A 25,147-nucleotide genomic window follows, 5' to 3' on the forward strand; every position below is an offset into this window, starting at 1 on the left:
TGTCTATTGAAATGTGTAGATACACATAAAAGATATAAAAAGTCTTTTATAAAAAGACCTGTACAAAAACGTGTCCTGTCTAGATGACCATCTGACACTGCCCCAGCACCTCTGTCACCCACAACTGGGTGCAGAAACTTGTCACCAAAACCAAGGCAACTGAAAGCCCAGGCACAAACAGCGCAGTGTATGGTCACACAGCAGGGCTGTGCTTGCTGGCCTGTTCCCTGGAAGTGAGGGCACAGGGGTAAGTTACCCCACAACACATGTTATTTCACGAGAGGAAAGCATTTCCAAAACCTACAAGACAATTCTGCAGCTGGAACAGGAGCCTGTACCGTACGTGCTTCTGCTGGTGCCTCGTTGCCAGGCTCATGCTGTAGAGCCCTGTGTTATCTGCACACAATATGGGCTCCCTGGGCATTTTCTGCACACGCTCTGCATTCCTCCTCCTTTCCCCTGTCACCCTCTCCCAACAAAGGATCTTTTTTTCCAGCAGAATTAAGGCACAAATCGTCGTATCTGTTCCAAGGGCAGAGTGCGTTGGTCTTACTTACTCTGTGAGGAGTACTGGCATTCATGGGACTCCAACAGCTGGATCTGAGCATTTCCTTTAACTGAACAGGTTTGCAGCCTCTCTGTGCTGAAGCAATTCTCCACATCACACAAGCCTGCATACCAGAGAAAAATGAAAATTTAAGAGCTCTGGCTAACAAGACCGAGAGGCTCATTGTTTAAACAAGAGGCTGATTGTCTGGGTGCTCCAGTGCCCCATTCCTCCAGCATTAAACCCACACGAGGGACAGCAGCCTAATCCACAGCTTGCTGCCAGGTGGTACAGAAATTAATCTTCCACTTACCGGGGCTATTAGTTGCGGTGCTCATAAAAGTTTGCAACCCAATGAGGCGAGTGACTAAAATTTTCTCCTTGTCCCAGGCGGGCATGGCAACGTGGTGATGTGAAATATCAGCCTCCAGGAGCATCCCCTGTGGTGAGGAGAGGGAGGGGAATGGCACCCCCTCTGTTCTAACACAAGCCCCAGGCTGTGCAACAGCACAGACAATGTGTTGGAGGATGAGGGATGGGCTGGGAAAGGTCCTCACCAGGGACCTGAGCATAGACCACCACAATGTGCAGGGCTGAGCCAGTTTGGTGTTTATGAAAACAGAAAATAATTTTTTTTTTCCCCTCACACTTTAACAACATCAAAACTCCCATTTCTAGTCTTACAGGCCTCCTGAGGGTACTGGACACACAACACAAAGACCCTCCTTAGGTCTCCCAAAAGTTTAGGGACCTGCTACAGATCTGCCTGCCAGGACATTTCACTCATCTTCCAAAGAGGGTATGAGAACAAAGCAGGAAGAGAAATGCTGCTCTTTATTAGTCTGCTACTCCCTTAAAATTCAAGGAGGAAAGGGAAGAGACTCAGCTGCAGGCAGGTGATCAAAACAGGAGCCACATAAACATAAACATTTGGAAGGGTAAAGCCTCAGGAGTGTTTAGCATGATTGCTTCCAGTTTTCATCTGCTCACATTTCACTGCAGACGTAATTCACTGCAAAGCATTGCCAAAGCTTTTCACAACACTAGGGCACATTGAACTTGATGCAGATAATAATATTTACAAATACTGCATCTTTCCCCCCATCCTTCCCTAATGTTTTCCCAGCAGCTTGCAATCCCATCTGGCTTTGGCTGTGCTTACTGCCCTCTCAAAGACTTTCCTTGCCTCAGGAGCTCATGGTTGTGCCTCAGGGAGGTGGCAGCTTCTGCTTTGCCTGCTTGACCAACCCTCCTGCTGTGCAAGTGGAAAAGCAATGGTCAGGGCCAAGTGCAGGTCAGTCCTTTGCCATGTGTTTGTGCATGACTCTGACTTGGTGCCCAGGTATGTCTCTAGGGCATTTCAGGTTATTCCCTAATCCAGAGAAATGTTTTGCAAAACAACAGATTTCCCCAAACAGTAATGCCCACTTTGCTCCACATATTCCTCCTGTTCATGTCCTCACATGGCAACAATTAACAGTTTATGCACCAGCTTCTTCCATGTCTGCTCATCAAATTTTCAGCTAGACCAAATTCTTATTTTCCCAGGGTTTTATTAAGCTGAAGTTCCAAATTTTTGCAAGATAAAAGAAGAACTGAGCAAATCCAAAACACCATAATGCAACTTTTTAGTGAATAGCTATTAGCTCTGCCATGAATAGTGGCAGAGCTAATGTACAGCTTGGACTTAAAAGAATTTGGATCCAAATTATTTTTGTTCCTCATCTGGCTTGCTTTTTAAAACATACAGCCAATAATTCCACAGCCTCTATCAAGCTTCTTTCTATAAATAATACTTTACCATTGAAAAGAAATGTAAAGGGTCAGAGCTATGCACAGAGATTCACTCATCCCCCACAAAAGGAGCTACTGAGTGAGTTGGACCCAGGCAGAAAAGTCAGTTTACCAAAATTGTGAAGAACTGAATGAATAAGGTATTTAATTCACTCTGGTCCCATCCCATATTTTATTTAGTCTGGTGTCAATCCCACCTGCAAGCACTGTGCCAGGATGGGTCCCTAGGCAATACAATCCCAGCAAAGAGCAGAAGGAAAGCTGCAGTCCCAGGGCTAACCTTCATCCTTAGCTGTCACTAGATGCAGACTGGCAGCTCCTTCTAGAACCAAAGCTAACAAACCAGTTATGGGGTCCAGCTGAGGTCCTGGTAGTGGAGCTGCAAGGCTGGTTCTGTTTGGTAAGATGGCTTTATTCCTGACCAACAATGGGTGGGATAAAGCATTCTCCATTTCCTCATCCAACTTTGAAATTCAAGGATCCAAGAACCAAACCAAAAGCCTCCAACTGGAGCCTCCATCTCAGCACTAACCACTGATTTAAACCTTACAGAGCTGTTAAATTCAGTTTAGGAAAAGTGAAATTTAACCCTGCTGCAAAGAGGAGCAGGTTCCTGCAGGGGTCAGCTCTCATCCTACACATGCAGGGGTATGTCTCCACAATAAATGTATGTTTGAACCTTTGGTTGGCAGCCTTAAAGGTAGCTCCAATTCCACTCATAAACAAAGCCACAACCAGCAGAACCTAGTCACAATCAGCATTGCTCTTTCTGGCAAATGATGAGCAGAAATGTGTCTGCTAAAGCTGGTTTTTATCTTGTAGCAGCAGATGTTTAAATGTCCCCCAGTTACACTGGCTCAACTACCTCTATTTTTGTGGAACACCTCTATTACCCAGGTTTGGTACTAATCCTAAAATCAGCAGCAGACAAGGGGAGCATCCTGTGCAGGGGACAGCAAGTGTCTGCCCTGAAACTGACTGACCAAGACTTCTATAAGGTAGCAGATTTAGGACCAGCCTTCATCTGGAGCAGCCAGAAAAAGCCACCACACTGGGTCCTTACCCAGTGAATAGAGGTAGTCAATTGTCCATTACATGTTTTATTAAAGAATAAGGCAGCATTTAGCAATTCCAACAGTAGCTCTTGCTCTGGGAGGATGTGTTTTACTGTGTCTCTGTTGTCTAACTCAAACAAGTGCTTCAATTCCAAAATTAATATCATCCCCACACAGCAGCCACTGAAGTGCTGCTCTCTCAATTCCTCTTGGCTGAAGATGGGAAATGATGCTCAGCTCTGCTGTCCCATCTCCCTATAATTAATGTGAGCTGTTACTTATGAGGCTTCTCTGTTTCTCAAATCAGACTTAAGCAAAACTTGAACTCTTGACTTAACTTTAGCAAAAGCTATAATAAGCATCAATGATTATTTCTTCATAAAAGAAGGTGTTATATTAAAAAAATACCAATTATAACTAGACGACTCAAACCTTCTCTTTAAAGCTCATTTGAATTCTTAGTATTCCAACACTCAAATTATAGTTACAAACATGAAAATATGTCCCAGTGTTGTTCAAAGTCTTAATTTACAGCAAGACCAGCACAGACTCCCACTTTGAAACAGCAGTCATTTTAAGTGGGCCCCCATTCCTCATGATGAACCACCTTCTAATTGCACTCTCCAATGTTTTCCATCACTATTTTAAGAAACATTTAGTACCTAAGGTATGATAAGAGAGTCTTTAGAGTAACAGACCCAAATACTGTTTCCATTTGAGAGGGTACCAATACTTCTCTTATATAACCTACTGTAGGTTGGGGCTCTAATATCACTACAATCTGTTGTCTCCTAAAAATATTTGTTCCTCAGCATAAGAAAACCATTTTATTTGATACTAAATTTTCAAGTACAGTATATTTGTGCTTTATAAACACTGAGAAGTTAAATAAGTTGTCTTTCTATGTACTATAAATATTTTAAAAAATTACAACCAGGTCCATTGTAAAAGTAATTTCTGCCCCTTTATTTGTGTTGAAATACATAACTGAGTTCCAACCAGTGATTTGCTACTCTTTATACCTAAAACCTGCTTTCTAGGAACACTTTAAAACACATATAAACATCCAGCACAGTCCTAGATGAGCCATGTGCTACTCTGAGCAGATGGAAATGAGGGTGGAAATGTGTGTGGTTTACAGGACTGGCAGTCTTTATGCTGAAAACCCCAAACCAACCCACACTAGAATTAGCCAGTCATGGGCTTTGCTCAGTCATTGCTACTGAAGACAAGTGGGCAGAGGAGTATTTGCTTTACACAGGCAGCATTTTTCACCCTGTGGTTAAAACACAGCCCAATGACTGCTGCAGGCACCACAACCTCAGAGAATCACTTTGAGCCAAGTTCTGCCCTTTCAGAAATCTTCTTCCACAGCCGTGAAACTTTTGTGGCCACCTGTTCTGCACCAACCCAGTTTGCTGGGTACACCACCTTAGCAGCCTGGTGAGCATCTCCATCATCATCCACTGAGAGCCATTACAAGGCTTTTTTCTTTCAATCTTACACAGCTCTGACACTGGCACCTCTGGCCCCATCTTCTAAAGTATGTCTGGAAAATGGGAATTCCCATCTGCACACACTTGGTCCACATGTGATGAGCTCAGCAGAGCTTTTGACAGAGCTCCCTGCTCCCAATACAGAGCATCCCCTTCTTTATAAATCAATTTTAAAAATACAACAACATCTGCCAAGAATGCTGTCCTTTACCAAGGACAAATCATAAAACCATCTCAAATTGGCACCATTACCTTTTTGTTCAAAAGGAACAAGGAACACTAAATGGCCCACAAACCAGCATCCATCCAAAGAGATAAGGTCATGGGCCACTTAGGGACACTGCAACACATCATACAGGGACCAAGGGCATTGGGGCCCCATGAGGCAAATCCTGGGAGCACTGATGAGCAGGTCCAGTCAGCTCCCTGCAGCTCAGCTCCTGGTCTATAACTTGGATCCCTGCCCTTGGGATGGGTATGCACGTTTTGCAGCTTCAGGCTGCAAGATCATAAGAGAAAGAAATAAACAAAATGCATTTTTTAAAGACCTGGTATTTCTTCTCCCAGTCACTCTCTATTTCAGAATATTCTTTATGTCCTTCATCAGTCTTGTACTGGGTTACAGATGGAAAATATTAGCTCTGGTTTACAAAACATGGCCCTGTTTCCTGTAACACAGCACAGGTTGGACAAATCTGTCATTTGAGTAGTGTGTCTATTCTGTGGCCAATTCTGTAATCTACAAGCAATGTGATCCTAAACAAGGAATCTCATGTTAGCAGCCAAGATTGGAAAATCCCTGTTTAGTGTGATTGCTGCCAAAACCATCTCACTTGCTAAGGACAAGCTAATTTTCAATCTGCAGTTTGGAAGCTTTTGCTTTTCTTCTTTTGTTTTTTTCCTGGTTTTTTTTTTTTTTTTTTTTTTTTTTTTTTTGGGGGGGGGGGAGGTTTTTGTTTCTTTGTTTGTTTTAAAAAATAAAACATAGCTAATTTTTTAAGATGACAGAAATACACACTTGATTTTAAAAAGTGCAAAATTAATTTAGAAGAGAGTTTAGGGTACATGAAAAATACCCCACTGCCTACTAGAATACTATTATATTTTGGTTTTGAATATAATTTAAACACAACTTGACCAAGTGTTATTCTACAAATAGAAGAGTTGTAATACAGAACAAACTGCAACAAGACTGTGGTGTACAAATAAGAGGAGAAGAGCAAGAAAGCAAAGAAAAAGAAGTGTTATATGATAGAGGTAGGACATAGATCAAAGATGATCTAGATACAGCTTTAAATGAGAACTTGACCTCATTTTGCAAGATGGATCAAGGCAATATAAATAATAGCATCAGGGATATGAAATTATCAAAACTAAGATGGAAGCAAAGCTCAAGAAATTTAATATATCCTGGTTGACAGATCAGATGAAAGGCAGAGGAAGCTACATTAATTATTAATGATAAGCTTTCCAGTTCACAGATACTTCTAGCTGATAAAAGAGAAAAAGCCACTACACAAGTGTCAACAGCATCCTTAAGTCTGTATTCTTCACCTCAGTACATAGGAAAGGAGAATGCATGCAGGGAAGAGTCACAAAAATTCCATCTTGATGCAGAACTGGCTTCATTTGCTACCACATGCACTTTTTTCAGAGTTAGAATTCTCCCTTCTTTCCCCTTCTAAATGCTCCTTCAGTAGTTTCATACATGATGAGATTCTTTCTGTTTTAAGAAAGTTGGGATTGGAGGTTGTGGGATTTTCATTTTGTTTGAGATTTTTTTAAGCTAAATATTACTAATGTTAATTTGTCTTGCCTTTTCACTTCTTATAAACATTCAAATTCATTCACATTATAGAATCTCATGCTTTGCCTGCCCACTCAGGAGGTTGACATGGGTGGCAAAATAGAAGAACTGTCAATGTTTGGAACAAAGTCTCTCATGGAGAGATGTCTGAACAAGGCTCAAGGCTGTAAGAGTGAGCTTGGTGAGGTTAAGAGAGGGGCTGGCCCACATTTCCCATACAGAGAGCTATAAAGCACAGGAACCATGATTTTCAATCATGGCAATCCAGGTGCTATTGTCAGTGTCTGCCCTTTGCCACCTGCAAAGTGAAAGGGTCACTTTGGTCCTTCCCAATTTGATAATGCAACAGTCAGAAAATTTTCAGTTTTAATCCCCCAGGCTGTCTCACCTCACATCTTTTTCATCTCTTATCCAGCACAGTCAATTTCAGCAAAGAAATCCCTCTCAGCAAGAATACACTGACAGTGTTGGACTCAGTTTTGTGATTCTCCAGCACCTCTCTGGGTCTGTGGCCCCTCATTTCTGTGAGGCACAGTCTGGTCCAGACCAGCTCCCACTGGGAAACATAAGTTCTGAAAACCCCAGGGAAATGTGTTTGGCCTCTTCTCTCATCCCAAGCATCATCTCTAGCAGAGTGCAGGAGCTAATAATATCCCTCTACTTCTGTAACATAGCATTTCCTCCTCTTTAACTTTTACTGGTTGCATTACCAGCTGCTCCTTTGCCTCTGCCACATGACCAAGTGTCAAAAGAAGCCATAAATCAGCTTATGGCATTCACTGAATGGTGAAATTGGTGCTTTCTCCACCTCTGAGGGACTGGGATTTCAAATGCAGCTTCTAAATACACTAAAAGATTTAAATATTTTAGTTAGCATTTAAAATGAATACATTTTTTAAGGGACAAGGCAAACTCAGCTTTTCTTGGAGAAAGTGTGTAACTGAGATTTCCTCAAGAAAGTTACAGTCACTGGTTGGCACAAGGGGGACAAAGCCAAAGTTCCAAACCAGGGATGTGCTGGCAACTACAGCCTCAGCCATGACAACCAAAACCCTTCCTGGTGCTGTTGTGCTCATGCAAACATGCTTGGAGAGCTGGAGCTTCCAGAAATTTCCTCCTTCAACTGCTCTTTCTAATAAAACACAAAATATCAGTATTAGTGTTCATGACTTCCTAATAAAAATGCAGAATTGCACATTAAAAATGAATACAGGGTGTGATTATGAAAGCATGCTATGTTATTTATTCTTATCAAACTGACAAAGAGTTTCTCTCTTAATATTTACATTAAAATGCTTTGTCGAGATAGTTTCCTGAAATATTTTTTTAGTGACAGGGATTAGGTTTCAAGCATTAGATGGAAATAATGAACGATTGACCAAGGGGAAACAAAATAGAGCTAAATATTTTTTTTTAATTCAGCAGCTAATTTAGAACAAGTGAAATTTAAGCTGCTTGCATTCATCTAGGAAATACTAACAGGAGTAACTATTTGCTCTCTGTGAGCACCCCTTCTTTGGTTTCACATGGATGATAATCCAGGCTGCTTTTGCCTTAGGAGCCAGGAGTTATGTTTCCCACTGACCTTCTACAGAGCCTTCCAAAAATAGGCAATTGGGAGAGGGATGCACCCATGGAGTGCTGGTGGCTCTTCCTACTTTGCACCAGAGGTGCAGAGGATTTCACCTTTCATTTTCTTAAATTAATTTCTCTACAAAAATCACCATGAAAGCACTAAGTCAAATGCATCTTTCTCCTTTATTCTGTTAAATGACTTCTGTTAAATTTCTCTTCTAAAGAAATAGTTTTAATATATTGCCACAAACACTCATGAATGACATTTTGGAACTGTCAGCTAAAATAGCCTTTTTTTAGGCATATGCTTTCTCAGAGTACATACATTTTTTTTTTCCATGTGATAACTTAAAGTCTGATGACATTCATAGAATGCACTAAGTATAAAAATGAAGTGATTGACACACTGCAGTCTTCCTGCCCTTTGAAGAAACACAGAGTGAGCACCTACACAGCAAGGCCAGGACACAATGAGCTAATATTTAATATAAAAACTTGTGTGGTATCCCCCCATTTACAGTTCTTTTCAAATAGAAGATAAGTAGAAATGCAGACAAGTTGTTCACTTTTGGATGACTTTTATCCCCTGCTACTTGTTTTCAGCTCTTGACCAAAAGAGACCAAAAGGCACCACGCTTTTGTTTTTAGCAGAACAAAAAACCTAAACAACTCCTTGTTAAAATTCTTGAAAACCAAAAGCCTTTCCCATGGAACACTGCAATAAATTCATGTTTGCAAGAGACACTAGCTCACAAAGTTATCCATATCTACTTTTGGGAATGAAAAAATGTGTCAAGGTCTTTGACAGCACATTTTCCATTTAGCACACATTCTGTTTTATCACATTTTTTACCAGTCCCACAATATGCTTTTTGCCAAAGCACAATAGACTTTTTTTTTAGGAGGAAACATTAATTGTTTTAATTGCTTGGAATTTCATACCCTGTGCAGGTGTGAAAGACACCAGTGACTATTCCTCCAAGTGGTGTACATTTCAGTGGTAAAACACCACCAATTATCCAGGCATAAATTACACTTTCCCCTTATTCTTAAAAAAACTAAAACAACCCCCAAACATACACATCACCCCACCCAATCCTGCAGGGGTTTTATGTAGCATTGCTAGTTTCATGTGGAGAATTTCATATTCTTATTCCCACAAAGAAAATCTTCACAAGCAATTTTATTCAGATAGCTGCTGTGCTTAGACATTATCAGGTTGTAGACCCATTCCACCACAAATATAATGGATTTAAATAACATATTAATAACCATTAAGAGCATGAAAATAAGATTCAAGGCACTAAGAACTAAGAAGTCATAGTTTAGCTACAGCACAGCAGTCTGTGGGAAATCTTGGTTTTAAGATCCTCATTACAATGTGCTTGTATCTTATATTACAGACTCACACAACAAAGTTTCAAACAATGCTGAAATCATCCCCACTGCAGGTTGGCTTAGCACAACAGATCAGCTGCCTAAAAGAAACTTTGCCTGGAGATAGGGAGGCACATTCCCATCCCAAATGGGGGAAATGTTTTTACCTTGTGGCACATCTCAGAATTCCTAGAGCTGAATTTACATTATTACAGTGATGGATTTCCCTGCAGAGGCACACAGATGAAGTAATCATTTAGTCCCCTGGGTATAGAAAAATAATGTTCTGAATACTGTTCTAAATGCCACCCTAGAATTCAGGAGTTTAAATGGTAACTTGGTGTGGGAGCTTTACCAAGAGCCCCACAAGAGCCACAAAGTGAACAAGAGCAGGAGATTGCAAGTTAATATCATGGTGGCAGTGGGGCACAGCTACAGATATTTATTATTGCTATATCAGGCTTTTTATGCTTATAAGCAAAAATCAGATGAACATAATGTATAGCACTTTTTATCCCCCTACCCTCCCACCCCAAATTGTGAGCACAGAATATTGTAAAGATCTATAGGCTCAAGCTCATTTTATATATAATATGCTATATAACATAGCCAGTCTCCATCCTGTTCACCTACTCCAAACCAAATGTTTGAAACTTTTTATTTTATAGAGCAATTGAAATGAAAAAAAAAAATCAATTTTCTTTCTCAATTACTCAAGTATTTTGGGTAACTGAAGCCATAGTTTGGATATAAAATCAACTGTTCAGTGATTTTCCTTTCAAATTCCCCTAAAACTATTGCTACCTTTGAGAGTACATAGAAATAAAAGTTCTCCTATCATTTATGGAAATTATTTCTTAGCCGCCTCAATCAGCTTATGTGAGCTACCAATGTATAAGATTTTCCAATAAAAATATACATGCTAAATACCAGTTGTCTCTGAATTCTACCAAGAATGTTGATTAGACACAAGGCACAAGGTACCAGCCTGGGTAAACAACAGAGGCTGTCAGCAGGAAAAAAGACAAAGATGAAAAGAGAGGCCTGGTTCTTTGCTAATCTGTTTACAAGCACATGCACAGATTCCTATCATAGGTAAATTTGCATTTAAATTGATATTTAGTGATTTACTTCCTTGCCTAGCATTTATCAAAATTTTATGGAAAATCTTCTTACTGTTCTGAAGAAAAAAAAAACCAAAACTAAAAGCAAAACAAACAAAAACAAATAAACAAAAACCCACTCCCAAACAAAAATCAAAACAACAAGCAAACAAAACAAAACAAAAAGCCAAAAAAAAAAAAAAAAAAAAAAAACAGCAAAAAAAACCCCCCAAAAATAAAACCCTAAACAAAACCCCAAAGGCTATTTTGGTTCAAATTATTTGCATAACATTTTGGAAAAGCAATTTTCTGCATTTTCCCAAGACTTTTGGGACAAGGATTGTACCAATTCTTGTATCCAAATGTGGAAAGTATTGGCACCAAGAAGTTGCATATAAACACCAGGGCCCACCCATAGAGATATTTTAAGGTGATGAATAAACATTACCTCAAAATTAAAACTAACAACAGATTTAATTTAATTTAATTATCTGCATAAAATAAACCCAAGCATACAATATCAGGGCATGCAAGAATGCAGCTTTGGAAGAACCTTAATCTGAGGAGAGGATGAGACTCCCAGGGGATTTCTGCATGAGAAGTCTCTGACAGCATGTGATGGACACCTTCATGTGTGCCCACAAGTCAGTGAAGTATTTGGCCTTGATGACAGGACAGCCTTGAGTTTGAAAAGAGAAAGAAAAAATATTCTGTCAATTCATTGGTGCTACTGGTATCACCTAACAGGACTCTTACCTGAAAAAAGTTGCATAGTCTTTATTAAATATGCAGAGTGAAAAGAAGCCCAGCTCCTGTCCACCCACTCAGAATGATTCCACCAACATAAGTCACCTTTTCCCTTTTCCAAGGATGGTGCAAGAACCTGAGCTTCCATCACCATATTATGCTTTCACAGAGTTTCACCAACTTATATCTCCCCATTATAAAAACAGTTGCCAATACTGACATTATTAAAAAAAAAAGGAAAAAAAAAGAATCTTTTGCACAAATTGATGCAGCATTTAAGAAAATTCTGGAATGACAGAGTGAGTCCAGGCCAGTTTTTCTTCCAGGTCTTCTCAAACCCTTCACCCAAGCACCACTCTGGGCCAAACCCTGCACCTCCAGCCATGGATTCAGTGCTTTGGTCCTGGAGCCAGGGGACCTTGCAAGCTGCAAACCATCACGAGCTGTCAGCAACATCCACAAATCTCACAGACATCTGTGGCTTATCAAGCCAGCAGCATTTTTCCTACATTAATCTCCACTAGGCCTGCCCCAGCTTTCATTTCAAAAGACTTGGCATGGTATCTTCAAAAAAAAACAAAAAAAAAAGGAAAGAAAAGAAAAGAAAAAAAAGAAAGAAAGAACAAAAAATTTTAGAAATTGCTCGATTTCTTGAGATGCAGCTGGTTAGAAGCAGTGCCTTTGAAATGTGAGCACATTGCAGAGATGTGGACATGCTCATTGCAGGCAGCTTGCAGCACAGGGGACAGCACTAATGACTGCAAAAGGCTTTTAGAAGCTGCTTTTGGCTGATCCTTCCCCTTTTTTGGGGGGAGTTTGGGGAGTGCTTTGAGTAGCTGCCATGCTGGAGGGTTCATCTGGATTCAGTGCACTTGAGTTGGACACTGCACCAGCCATTGGTTCTCCCAGCAGCTCCCAAAACTCAGCTGGAAGGGCTGAGCCCCCTCCTGCTCTCCAGGGCTGGCTTTGGCCAGGTTAGGAAACAGCCTTCACTGATGGGATGGAAGCCTAGGAAACTGCTCCACCACACTGCACACATCCACCACTGCTCATCATCCTTCCCACAGCCTGAAGGATCTCTTACAACCTTTTCATAAAAATCCTAGGGCACCAGCAGTATTAACACTCATTTTCTTTGCACAGTCACAAAATATTAGCAGAACAAAAGCCCAGTGTCTCAGTTTACCTGAGCAATGCTTTGCAATGCTTCTACAGAGTCCAGGTGGAGCAGGTAAATTGTCATCCTTGTGGGTCTAAAAGCACAAGAGTAAAGGTGGCTGTGCTGCACACAGATTAAAAAAAAAATAAAAGGGCTAATGGTGTTTATAGTTACAGCCCATTTTCAGCTCCAGCTGTCTCAAAGCAGAGTGACATAAAACACATAAGTTCATTGTATTTCACAAGAGGCTATCCATATCCTTTCATATCACATTAAAAATGTCAAAATATCTTTCTGTCCAGAGTGGGCATGCCAGAAAAAGGTCAGAGCAGCATTTTCAGTGTTGAGCACATGGTGCTCATCACTAGACCAACTCTTCTCTGCCATGAACATCTCAAACTGAGTTATCAACTCAGATATCCTTGCCTCTTCAACGGAGTGATGCATTTAAAAGCAGAAAATTTAACACTTCTCAGGTCAAGAGAATGTTAAAAATTCAATTTCTTTTTTCTCCAGAAATTCAACAAAGCCAGTTCACTGTTAATATTTTCAAGAAAAGAACTGGTAGCACACTTATCTCTCTATAGTGTTCTATATATGTTCTAGGAAAGATTTATTGCATTGAGAGTTTGAAATTACTCACTTGAAGCAGCTTGGGAGCAGCTTTCAGTATCACTGAATGCCCAATGGCTCTATTAAATGAATAGGGTACCAAGATGCTGAGTCTTCATGTAGGCAGGAAAAATTGTAACTAAAGATGAAGTAACTTTAAATATCTTTTCAAGTGAAACTTCACAGCCAATTCATCCTAGTTCTGAAGAAGCTGAGAATTTATAGCTCACTTACTATCTTGAGGCAGGGCTGTAGTAAGGAAATGTTGGAGTCCCATCAATTTTGACATAGGAATTTGTTACATTGAGAGACCAGGAATTTAATATAAACAGGGTTTCATTAAGAGGACTGTCAGAAACACCCATTCAGCATTTCAGGAAAACTCTGGTCTTGCCTTACTAATCATTAGCAGTCACAAAATATAACTCCACACCAATTATCTGATGAGCAATCTGAAAAAAATTCTTCCCTCCAGTCTCTTTAAAAATTAAATGCAATGAAGATTCAAAAAGATGTGAAATCTCATCCTTCTACCTCTACACTGAGTTTAGAATGTCCCGTCACTTCTGGGTGACTTTTACAAAGCAGAAGAAACCCTAGGGGCACTGGGATCACTGTCTCAGGGATCACAGAATCATAGAACCATTTAGGTTGGAAAAAACCCCTGAGATCACCAGTTCCAACCTTTGACTCATCACCACCTTGTCAAGTAGACATGGCACTAAATGCCACATCCAGTGGCATTGAACACCTCCAGGGATAGTGATTCCACCTGGAGAGCCCATTCCAGTACCAGACAACCCGTGAAGAAATTTCTCCTGATTGTCAGGATCATGCATTTCTCTCCAAGTTCCATACTGCAAGCCCAGGTTTTCAAATCTGATAACTATTATATTTCATTTTCTGTCACAAGAAAAAAAGGATATTTCTAAATTCAAGCTAAGTTGGTAATTTCCCAGCAATATCATATCCTTAAGAGAAAAATTTGAAACAATGACACCAAAATCAGTACAGTTACATTACAAACGCTAAGCTCAACTTTCCCACTCCACTTTTAACACTTTCCTTTCTCTGATCTACTGTAAATCTCTTTGGAGCTATGGAGACCCATCTCTCCATGTCCAGATTACCAGTCTGTAATGGAAATGTAATACCAGTTTGTATCTATTGACAAAACACCACTGAGGCCACTTTTACAATTTCAAACCCTTGAACCATCAATCATTTCTCTGGCTTCATCTTTAAAGGAAGTTGGAAGCATCAAAGAATATACAGTTCCCCATTTAATGTGAAGCAAAATGCAACTCCATAGGAAGACACTTGACTGCTCTTATCTGAGAGGTATTTTTCTTTTCTTTTAAATGTTTTCTCCATGCTACCTCATCTTGACCTATTTTTTTATCTCAAGCACAGTTACTCCTAATGTTTTGGTCAACTAGAGATGAGACTGCCACTTTTTGTGATGCCCATACCTGTCCAACCATAGTGATCTATCAGCTGTTGCCATGAACTGGAGTAATTTCTGTTTCTTATTTTAAATAGTCGTATCCATGCAAAAAGGGAACATTGCTCATCTTGTTCTTGTTGCAATCAGATTTATAGAAACATAGAATCTGTTGAGCTGGAAGGGACCCACCAGAATCATTGAGTCCAACCCAGTCTTGGTCAGGACACCCCAAGAATCCCATCATGTGTCCCAGAACATTGTCCAAATGCTTCTTGAACTCTGTCAGGCTGGTGCTGTGACCATTTCCATGGGGAGCCTGTCCCAGTGCCCAGCCACTCTCAGGGTGAGGAACCTTTACCTGATACTCAACCTGCACATTCCCCAAGCACACTTCATGCCATTTCCTCAAGATCCTTTATATATGTATATTGTATACATAGAGTACATATTTGGATGGTGCATTAGATTTTGTTTCATCAAGCTCTCATGAAAGTTGAGCATTTCAAGCTGAAATGATATTGACTGCTCAGGGTTTAAGTCTGCTCACTGACCAGCAGATACTCCCAGTGCTCAGACCCCTGAGCCTTGGTGTGGCCTGTCAGCTTTCCTTGGCTCTGGCTCTGCCTGCCACCAGCTAAACCACAGAAAAACAGAACACATTTCATTTACATCTCATCTGTTCTCAGGCTTGGGTTTAAGTAATGTTTTTAGGAACTCTGCCTCTTATTCACAGTAGTTTTTGCCTATAATCAGGAGAGCTATTAAGCTGCCAGGCTCAGTTGAACTGACAGCAGTTTTGGGTGTAACACAAGTGTTTGCTTCTGTAGCAGCATTTTAGAGCACCCTTCACTATGTCAAGTGATGCTCTTCAGCCCTTCTGCCCTCTCACTACTCAGAGTGGTTTACTGACATCGTTGCTGTAAGCCTGATGTCACCAAACCCCTCCTGCACAAACCCAAGAGTTGCACATTTCCTTGAACTGCCCCAGACCCTTTAATGCCTTTTCTCTCTGCTGTTCCTATCAGTCATGGTCTAGTTTGGAAGGGACCTCAAAGATCATGTAGCTCCAAAGCCCTGTTGTGGGAAAAGACACCTCTCACTATCCCAGGTTGTTCAGAGCCTCATCCAACTTGGTCTTGAGCACTTCCAGGGATGGGGTACTCACAGCTTCTCTGGGAAGCCTCTTTCAGTGTCTCACCACTCTCACAGTAAGGAATTTCTGTCCAATATCTAATCTAAACCTGCCCTATTTCAGTTGAAGTTGTTGGCCCTTGTCCTGTCACTACAGTCTCAAGTCTGTAATTTTTCTGCTTTTATTTCTTGTGTCTCCTATATGTTGCATCCTTTTTTTCACTAAAGCTTTTAATCAATTAAAACTGGTGAAGAACACTCATTGTTAGCTGCTTCCCACCCCAAACAGTTCTCTTTCCCCCACCCCATTGCAGGTTAGACAGGGTATACCCTACACCACCTAGAACATGGGTCAACTTCAAAGCAGGCACCTATTGACTCACTAATTCCCTGTCACCTCAGAGATTTCATGTGCCAATTTCTTCAATAAGTAGGCTCTGCCAGCAGAGAGGTGAAATTATTGTTTTAATATTAGCCTTCCTTTTATCTTTGAAAAGGAGCATTTGTTTTGGCACTATCAAGACAAACCTTAATAAACTGACTGGCAAACAGTGTGTTTAGCAATGAAAATGATACCCGGACAGGGATTATAATGTAAGCAATAAAAGGGAATAGAGAGATTTAGGAAAGGATGTGATTTATAATGACTTTAAGGAGGATAAGCTTCTACATCTGTGATTGCTTGATTCTATAATATTTTAATTGATTATCAGAGCTAACAGGTTTATTTTTCCATGTGAATAAAAGCTGTTTTACTTCAGCTTTCGTTTGCATTTATTTTACAGCCTATATTAACATGGATATTTTTTCATAAATTTTGGCTCCATCAAGTTGTACTCATTCCATAGGCTTAGAAACCTAAATTAGCTCAGGCTGGGGGAGGGAGCTAGGAAAGCTTGTGGTTACACCTGTTACTCTGCATAATAGTGGAGGGGGTTTTGGGGATTTTAGATGAAAAACAGTATCACTGTGCACTGACTCACCATCCTTTTCTTTACTCTGTGCTGACAGGTCCCCCAGCAATTACCACTCAGCCTTTCAGGCTGGTTTTCAGCCATGCTGACAAATTCAACACAAACCCAAACAATTCAGGGAGGCACCTGAAGCCATCCAGTGTACATTTTTTGCACCCCACTGAAGGCAATAGGCACTAAGCTGGTGACTCCCCCTCCATGACTTTCCTGAAACAAGTTAAGGTTGGTTGTTATTTATTTCTCTATAAACTAATAATTTTCTCACTAACTTGAAATTCAGGGAAGCCTTTAGGTGCTGGTAAATATTCCTTTAAACAGGGACAGAATGTCACAGTACTGCTCATATTGGGTTGCTCTCCTCTCTCATACCATAGTTTTAATCCATATTTACAAAAAAAAAAGGTGGGATTTGACAATATTTTAACAAAAATTCTATTCTATTCTATTCTATTCTATTCTATTCTATTCTATTCTATTCTATTCTATTCTATTCTATTCTATTCTATTCTATTCTATTCTATTCTATTCTATTCTATTCCATTCTATTCCATTCCATTCCATTCCATTCCATTCCATTCCATTCCATTCCATTCCATTCCATTCTTTATAGAATATATTATTGATAGTTGTTTGCCAACAGGTTGCAGGAGTGAGGAAGGAGCACACCCTGAGCTGTACCTGCTTGAGAATATTAGGCACCTGTTTCTGAGGCTTTCAAGGAAATTTTTAGTTTTTGTACAGTCCCCCAGCCTCATTCAGCATTTGGGGATGGAGGCAATACATCAGAACAGTTATGGTTGGACTCTATGATCTTTAAGGTCTTTTCCAATCTAAATGACTCCATGACTCTACAAAGTTTTGGGGCTCCTGAAGGTTCCAGTCAGGACAAGATAAAACAAATCCTGGGACAGCCCCTGGGGAAGAGGCAGAAACAAATGAAAGCTCAAAAGTAAAAATAGTAGAAGAAAGAATTTTTTGTCACTCAAAAAAACAAAAAACCAAACTAACAAAAAACAACTCTATCAGAAAGCTTTTAAATCTAAACAGCAATGACATTTTGAAGAACTGACATTTGAAAGCTCTTACCTCTTTTTACAAAAAATTCAACTCTTCATAGCATTGAATTTTCTTGAAAATCAGGTCATACTACATGAATCCTGTTAATTTCCTAGTTGGATTTTCCTAGTAAGATTTTATTATTTTATTTTCTTATGAAGTTTCAATAAAATTTCAGTGTAGTTTCTCCACAGAAAGCCATAGAGGCTAAAAACTTTAAGTAAAATTGACTTCATTTGATTCAAGTAGATAAAAATAGACTCATAAAAATCAAGGTCTACTTGGTGATGGTAAACTAACCATGTAGATGGTAAACTTTCTCTAAGCAGTGAACAGATATCCTAAATGAATAAGTGAAATATAGGTTCAGGTCAGGAGGGTTCAGATTTCCACTGTGAAAGCAAGAAAGCCTAAATATCTACATCTAAAATTATTTCAGTGACATTTGTGCATGTAGACAAGCCTTAATATCTGCCAACATTTAACAGAATAATTAGAAACACTCTTAAAATTGTAGATAAAACAAATGCTTTGTTTTCTCTCCCTACAAATCTTTCAACAATTATTGTTCCATTTCAAAGGAAAGCAAGTAAAGCTTTACTTTTGAAGCATGCATTTCATATATATATGCAAAACACTTGCTTTTATTAGAAGTGTTGGGGAAGAAAAACAAAAAGAAAGATCAGCCTTTAACTGGCCACCGCAGTGGATATTTTTAAGGGAGTAAACATAAAAGTAAAATTAAGGTCATCCCATAATATTTTGTGCAGCTCAGAGTGGAATCTGGCCCTGTGAAGATCAGGGATTTTGCCTGTTTGACCTGTTCTGGACATGTGCAGATCACCTTACTTCTGGCCCAAGGCAGACCTGTGTTTTCAGTGTCCTGCAGTGCCAGTTTTACCTTCCAACACTTGATGGAGCAGTTTCCCTGGATTTCCCTTTTGCCTGGGTCCTGCTCCAACCTCCTTTCCTGCCACCTCAATCCATCACAAGCATTTCCATCCAGCTCAGTGCTGTGAAAAAGAACAGCACAAACTGAGAGACTTGTAGAAAAGCATCCTACCAAGTGCAACATTATACACAAAATAAAAAGAAAGTCAGGAGCTTAACATTCAATTCCTTACATTCATATTGCTAATTTTTAAAAAATCCTCTGTTGCTCAAGTGAAGCCATTATAATATATTCTTACACAAGGAGAATTAAAAAGTGTTTGGACAATTCCCTCAGGCACACAGTGAAATTCTTAGGGTGTCCTATGCATGGCCAGGGGTTGGCTCAATCCTGATGGGTCCTTTCCAACTCAGCCTATTCTGTGATTAAGCAGGGATTTGGAGAACAGGCCCTAGGGCTTTGTTCTGGAACATCTTCCAGAAAAGAAATTGGTTGGCTGGCAGACAGTATCAGGTATGGACAAAATCCTCCAAAGGAGACTGAAGTTTGCTCTTGTCACTTTAAGACCAGACCTCAGCATGGATTTCCCTGCTTGTGCTAACACTGTCAAAAATCTGATTCTCTTTCACAGAAAGTCTCATAGGGAATAAAAAGAAGCAAAACCCCAAAACTACACAGACAGCCAAAGGAATGGACCAAACTGAATTGGCAAAAAGGACACCTCACACTTGCCTTATAAAATAAGCTCACCACTTCACTAAAGATATACAGTTACAAGCTAACATAGAAATAAGGATACAGGACATTGTTCTGAAGGCTTTAAAAATCTTCTGTAATCAATATACTGGCAAAATACAACTTCAGCAGCAGCAGTTCAGTATCTGGCTTACTTACTAATCCTTTAATCTTGTCTGCTACAGCCAAGCTGAGAGTGACAACAAATGCCATGCCATAAAAGGTGGGTATTCTCACATACCTTCCTATGCTTTGCATGATTAGAGCTTAATTCTAATAATCACAAACTTCCTGAATGAAAATGGGGTTTGGGCAAATTGTCAAGATTTCATGATGACACTTGGGAATTGTAGTCTTTGGCTGAGAAGCATCCTTTTAAGCATTACATGTGTCAAAGTTGCTTCCTCCCTTTTGTTTTTGCAAATTCCAGCAGTTTCCCTTGGTGAAAAGTGATCCTGACTCTGTATTTTTAATGTAAGGTTTTGTACAGCACTAATGGTAAAAGGTGATGGAGTTGATGCCATGGGTGACTCTCAGGCTGCAACCAGCAGTCCAAGAACTGGGGAGGCACAGGTACAAGATTGCAGACTGCTCAGTGAGATCTATTTTAAAGAAAGCTTCTGCAAGTTTCTCATAGTCTTGGGCTGCAAGGCATTGATTATTATTTTGATTAAGAGAAATACATTCTAATAACAGACTACTGTCAGTTCACACCTCAGTGGTCAAGCCAAAGCTTCTTATATTTCCACTGGAGTCGAAACTCAAAAGGTAAAGTCAGGGGGGAAAAAACCCAAAATACCAACAACAAATCCTGAACAGACATCAAGAAAATCCACCAAACCAAACCAAACCCCAAAATCTCTGCTTTGATCCCATTTGATACAGTTGTAAAGGTCAAACAAAAATGCCCAAGACCAGGAGGAGAGGAAAGTTCCTTGTCTCAGTGTTTTAGCCTGGCCCTTGGACCTGATTGGCATAAATCAGAGCAGCTTTGTTGGAGCTGCCTGTATTTATAGCAGATGGGACCTGGCACTGCAGTCGTGCAGAACCTCAGGTCTGTACATGTGCAGTTCCTAATGAGTGCATGGCCAAGGAGGGTACAGCAGCAAACCTCACATACTGTCCTGGTGGCAAAAGTTGCTCCCTACTTCTTCCTAAACCACTGACCTGGCTAATCTGGAGAAAACACATCTCTTCTTCCTTGGGCTATTTCTCCTACAGCTCTGGCAGTGCAGGCTTGCAAGGACACCTTCTGACCATTAGAAATTACTTTTGCTCAGGAAGCCTGAAGGGCTTCCTTCTTCATGGTGTGACTAAGACAACAGGAACATTTGATTCCCATCACTCCAGGCACAATGTGATCCACCCTAGTTCTATTAAGCTGGAAAACACCCTACAAAGTTGTTTAGCCCATATGTTTTTCCATTTAGCATAAAAAAAAAGTAAGGAAAAACCCCCAAATAATCCCCACCCAGTGGGGGGAAACAGATCAGTGAAGATTAAAGCAACCAAAAGTGAGTCTTTTCCCCCAGGGCTCTCCAAACCCCATCAGGACAACACAACACAGACCTTTGAAACTACTTGGCTTAAAGGGTTGCAGTGAAACTAAAGCCCAAGGCCACACTCTGGGAGTACACCCTGTCCCAGCCTGCAGCAGGAGGGCACCAATGCACAGGCACCCTCACACTCTACATCCTAAAATTCCTGCTGCCATAACCCAAAGTGAAGCGTTCCCAGCTTCACATCCTAACTTTTTATGGTACTTTGCCTGTGTTAGCAGATTTCTTCTTCCTGAGTAGAAACAGCTTTCAAGCTCATTAAGCTCATTACTGAGCAGACCTTATCTGAAAGGAGCTGCTGTCCCTCAGGAACCTAGTGGAAAACATGAAACCACAATGAAAGTTATATCTGGAAACATCCCATGTGATGAGCTTAAACTTTGTTATGGTAAATATGCTGCTTCTGTTCAGCAACAACCTTGGCAGAGTTACAGTTTTTTTCCCAGAAATCAAGTCCTGTATTGCTATGTGACAAAAGTAAATAATGACTCATTAAATGATCCTAAGAAGAAAAACTGAAGGCTTGCTCCTCTCAAAGGTATTTGCACTGGGAAATTTGATAATGTCACCAACCACAGCAGCAAACATTACTTGAAGGTTTTCTCCCTTGGTTGAGCCAGCCAGGAGCATGCTGAAACCACTGCTCTCTGTGGTTGTGCAGTCACCTTCACAACAAGGCTTTGTTTTTCCATCCTCAAAGACTGATACAGAAAATGTTATATGTCAAAAGGGCAGTGTGAAGAATTAGAAGCAGCGTCACAGCTGGTGTTCTTGGTGCCAGGCATGCTGTGTTTGAGACCAGCTCTGTCACTGGAATGCTTATTTCAATTCTACTTGAGCTTAGCTAAATACTCCAAACCCAACTCCTTTAAGACCCATTCACAGCCCTTGTGCTAAGCTATAAGCTCATGCTAGACTCCCAGAGGCAGGAGGCAGGTTCATTTAAAACCACAATACAGATAGTATGATATATCAGTCAGTGTGAAACCCCTGATACTCCACCATGCAGCAGGGACTTGAAAACAACTCCAAATGCATATTTAGATTTAAATAAGTTATTCTTCCTCTCCATTTCACAGCAGCTAAGGCATCAGCACTTAGCTGTTTATGCCTCTTAAGTTACCTATGGTTGCCACAGCCAGGAGCCCCCTGCACACTCCTGGCCACACTCAGTCACAAGCCTGGGTGCTATCCCAGCTCCAGCTTGTACTGAAATAAACCTAGAATGCATCAGCTTTAGAGCAGCACTCATCATCCTTTCCAGCCTTCATCTGACAATAAGCTGTGGCTGGGTCTGTTTTAGAGGAAGAACACCCACTGATGAGGAAGATGGATCTGCCCAGAGAGGGATGATGCTGTATGTGCAAGACTGGCCAATGGTCATCCTGAAATCAGTAGAAACAGATGGATCCTTTTAAACTGCTTGCCACACACTTATGTGAGCCTAGATAACTTTCACCAGGTGCAAAACCTCTACCTTCATCCAACTTCCACAGAATATACTGGAAATACTGTACTATAATTAGCAGATTAAGGAGTCCATTTTGTGGCAGTTCCACAGTTTCACCAATTCTTTTCTTGAAAAATCTGCATTAAAAATCCTCAGATATTTTAGTCCTCTTTAAGATTAATAAAGCCAATACCTTTTTTTTTTCTCATCAGTTATTTGCTCAGGGTTTAAATACAACATTCTGGCTACTGCTCAGTTCTGAAATATCTCTAACTTCACTTCAATTTTCTCCCTTCTGCTGCCCACCTTCCCCACAATCACATCCTGCTTTCTCATATCTGTATCTGACAGTACACGGAATACTCTGGAAGGGGAAAAGAAAGCAGCAAAATTTTGAGACACACTAAAAGCCAGAGTGGAATTTTCTTGATGTCTCCAAAGTGAATACATTTTGTGAATTGCATATGCATAGGCTGTGCCCACATCCACATTCATCTCTCATTTCTAACTCAGTTCATCCAGCCAGGTTAGCACAAGCTGGAGGATACTGTGCTTCCATCACTGCACATGGAAAATAATGCCACATATCTCCAGTTTGCTCTCTTCACTGTGGTCAGTTCGGACCAGGGCTGAAAATGATCCATATTTGTTAGGTCACACTGTCTAGGGGAATGGAGCAGCTCTCTCCTGCAAGGACAGCAGGTACAGCCACTCCTGCTTTCCCTTACCATGTGCAGGACACCTTCTCCTAAAGCAACACCCACAGCAGTAACAAAAACCTCCCTCTGCAGAAATTACCCAAGCCCTGCTGGGGTGCATTAAATGGTGCCAGTTATTTCCACCTGACAACCTGCTCTGGGGACATCCTGCTGTGCCAAGTTTAGTCAGCACATGTGTTTGAACCTCTGGCAATGGTGCTCACAGCCCAGAAAGCCAAACATGTCCTGGGCTGCAGCCAAAGCAGGGCAAGGGAGGAGATTCTGCCCCTCTACTGCTGTCCCTCTGTTCCTGACACCCCATCTGCAGAGCTGCACCCAGCTCTGGGCTTCCAAGCACAAAAAGGACAGGGAGGGTGTCCAGTGGAGGACACCAAGGTGATCAGAGGGATGAAGCACCTATCCCATGACAATAGACTGTCAGTTTTCAAGGTCAAGTTGGATGGGGCACTGAGTAGCCTGACCTGGTGAAAGGTGTCCCTGCCAATGGCAAGGGATTGGAACAGGATGACTTTTAAAGTCCTTTCCAACACAAGCCATTATATGATGACTGTGAAGTATTTAAGGAAAAAAACAACTCAAAATCTTATCAGAGACTGCTTTGGCTAGTAAAACCTCATCAGGAAAAGTTAGCCAAAAGCATGGGGCTTTCTCTGCCACAGACCCTACCAGAGGTGCTATTAAATGTTATCAACTGATTTTTCTGGTGAGTAATCCCTGAATTTCATCTGCAATCCCTAACTCTCATCTGCAGATGGCTGTGTGAGAGGATTTTTCCTGAGCACCTCTGGTGTGCCCCTGCACTGCCCTTCTGTCCACTGAGGCAAAAGGGAAACTGGCTTGGCCCACAGCAGGGTGGAACTATTTTAGGTACTAATGTCTGATACTGGAGGAGCATGAAATTCAGTCCTATCATAGCTGAAATGCCTAACCTCCAACCCCCCTCAAAAAAGTAAAAAAAGCTATAGCAAAACTCTCTCAGAGGCTTATAAACTGAGCTCTGGAAGTCACTCTTGAGTTGATTCCATCTAGAGAAGTTAAACTCATCTTAAAACGTAGAGAATGGAAGAATACGATCTGCAATTGCTCTTCATGTTATATTCATCACTCCACATAAACAGTGAAAAAACCCTGTATTGTGGAATTCTTAAAGCTTTTGTCTGCTGAGTTCCCCACTAGAACTTTCCCCTCCCCAAGACAGACACAGACAATGCAATCAAGGGCAGCCTGAGTTAGGCACACCAGGAGCAAGAAGGAAAAAGTGATTTTGCTAAGTGGTAACAGACCCCCACTCAAGTGCCCCAAAACAAGACTTTGTACCCCCTCATCAACAGCATTTCCACAGTGCCTGGAGAATGGGATATCTCCTGTCTGCCTGAAGGCAGGGACAGTCAGCCAAAAAGGAGGGGACACCCCAAAGGATCCCTTTTCCCTGGCACCTTTCCCCTAAGCTCCTCTGCACTTTGCTTATGTCATAAGATTTAGGAAGAGACCATCTCAAGCCCAAGGCAGGCACAAAATCAGATTGGGTGAGTCTGTTGAGATTTGATTGTTTGGATAATTTTGGGTCTTGTTTGTTTTTTGTTTTTTGTTCTTTTTTCTTAGTCCTTTTCTCCAGATTCTTGGATCATTTTTCCTGATTTAATACAAAATTGCACAAAACAGACTCTGTGTCATGAATTATTAGTACACTAAAGCCTTACATAATAGTGTAAGCAGTCTTTATGCCAGCTGACTAATTTTTTTAATGAGTGTAGCAAAATACCTGATTAACTCCATTTCTTTTTCACTGTAAATAAGTCACATAAATATAACTGAAGCCTTTTTTTCAGAGCTGGTATTCAGCTGATGTTACCAATGATGATTTGCTGCACCTTTCTGTTGCATGCAGAATGCTTGATCAATGTAACTCAAT

General features: G+C 40.7%; 1 long non-coding RNA gene across 2 annotated transcripts in view; it reads right to left on the reverse strand.

Annotated features, from left to right (window-relative positions):
• The window catches only part of LOC306803803, a 33,750-nt gene that overhangs the window by 1,115 nt on the left and 7,488 nt on the right, over positions 1-25,147 (reverse strand). The window contains exons 1-3 of one of the 2 annotated variants that reach the window (XR_013774711.1): positions 18,181-18,216; positions 861-987; positions 558-671 (exon numbers count right to left, since the gene is read on the reverse strand). This is a non-coding gene — a long non-coding RNA (uncharacterized lncRNA). Of the gene's footprint in view, positions 1-557; positions 672-860; positions 988-18,180; positions 18,217-25,147 lie in introns of those variants that run through there. The other variant, XR_013774710.1, reaches the window with a different exon arrangement.

This window comes from Erithacus rubecula (assembly GCF_903797595.1).
Source record: "Erithacus rubecula genome assembly, chromosome: 6".
Lineage (NCBI taxonomy): Eukaryota > Metazoa > Chordata > Aves > Passeriformes > Muscicapidae > Erithacus > Erithacus rubecula.